A 1,909-nucleotide genomic window follows, 5' to 3' on the forward strand; every position below is an offset into this window, starting at 1 on the left:
TGGCACAGCAGACACAGATGTTGTCGCAACTCATGACTCGAGAGGAATCCCGTCACAAAGAAACTCAAGAGAAATTCCGGGAACACGAGTCATTCATGAGAAATCAAGGAGCGTCAATTCAAAATCTTGAGCGTCAGATGGGAGAGATAGCAAGTCGTCTAAATGAGAGGTCGCCAGGTACACTTCCAAGTAACACTGAACAAAATCCGAAGGCGTTTGCGAAGGCTGTGACGACAAGGAGCGGTGCAGGGGCACGTAGCGAGCCCGTGATCCAAGAGGCGACGAGAGGAGTCGTTAACGAGCCTGCGGTAGATGTAGAGGAGCAGGTAGACGAGGAGATTCAGTTGGAGTCTCCACCGGCCAAGGTGCATCACAGGCACATTCCCGAAAGTTCAGCACAGGCCGAGAACCAACCATTACCCAGCACACCATCGAGAGTCTACAAACCTAGACTCCCATTTCCCGGGAGAGTCCGTAGGGATAGAGACGAGGAGCAAAACTTCAAATTTCTTGATCTTCTGAAGCAACTTCATCTTAATATTCCTTTCCTTGAGGCACTTACGCAAATGCCCAAATACGCAAAGTTTCTTATGGATATTCTTTCAAACAAAGAGAAGTTAGCCGAAGTCTCTTCCATTTCTCTGAGTGGTGGTTGCTCTGCAGTCTTGCAGAGAAAGTTACCAGAAAAGATGTCCGATCCGTGGAGTTTCACAATTCCTTGCATCTTGAGTGATAATACGGTCGTCCATGCGCTGGCAGATCTTGGTGCCAGTATTAATCTCATGCCGTATTCCGTGTATCGCAAGTTGGGACTAGGCGAACCGAGGCCTACCCGTATGAGTATCCAGCTTGCTGATCGTTCTATGAAATACCCCCGAGGGGTGGTCAAGAACATGCTTGTTCGTGTCGACAAGTTCATCTTCCCGGTGGAATTTGTCATCCTGGACATGAACGATGACGATAGTGTCCCCACTCATCTTGGGCCGGCCATTCCTTGCCACTGCACAGGCATTGATCGATGTCTGCGAGGGTAAATTAATCTTAAGAGTTGGGGATGAGACGTCACCTTTGACGTTCGACAGTCACTGAAACACCCCCAAGTCTGCTGATGACTCCTTATACTTCATTGATACCATCATGGAGCATGTCGGGGAGTTTTTCAGCGAAATTTGTGGAGGATCTGCCTCCGACACCTAGATTCTCGATAGGGAGATCCGGAGATTGAAATGGTTGCCGTAACCAATCAATCCTTAGATTGACGACACCCGAGTCGCATACCCCTGAATCTGGCGTGTCTGCTGAGATCGTACGAGACGATCCGATGGACCGACCTTCAGTCGAGAGTCCTCCTCTTTCCTTAGAGCTTAAGGATTTACCTTCTCACCTTGAGTATGCTTTTTTAGATGAAGAGAAGAAGCTTCCGGTTATCATTGCATCTGCGTTGACCGAGGTCGAGAAGGAGAAGTTGTTGAGGGTGCTACGAGAGCACAAGGAGGCTATTGCTTGGAAGATTATCGACATCAAGGGTATCAACCCTTCGTTCTGCACTCATAAAATCCTCATGGAGGAAAATTTCAAAACTGTTGTCCAGCCGCAACGGCGGCTTAATCGAAAATGCAAGAGGTCGTAAAGAGGAGATCATTAAACTCCTTGATGCGGGGATCATTTTCCCCATTTCTGATAGTGCTTGGGTGAGTCCAGTCCAAGTGGTTCCTAAAAAGGGTGGCATGACTGTCGTCACCAACGAGAGGAACGAGCTTATTCCCACGTGGACTGTGACAGGATGGCGAGTCTGCATCGACTATCGCCGACTGAATGATGCCACCAGGAAAGACCACTTTCCTCTCCCATTCATTGATCAGATGTTAGAGCGTTTAGCAGGTCAGCAGTACTACTGCTTCCTAGATGG

Source organism: Bidens hawaiensis, unplaced genomic scaffold (assembly GCF_021521415.1).
Source record: "Bidens hawaiensis isolate Kalapana, Puna unplaced genomic scaffold, B.hawaiensis_p1.1 tig00037789_1, whole genome shotgun sequence".
Lineage (NCBI taxonomy): Eukaryota > Viridiplantae > Streptophyta > Magnoliopsida > Asterales > Asteraceae > Bidens > Bidens hawaiensis.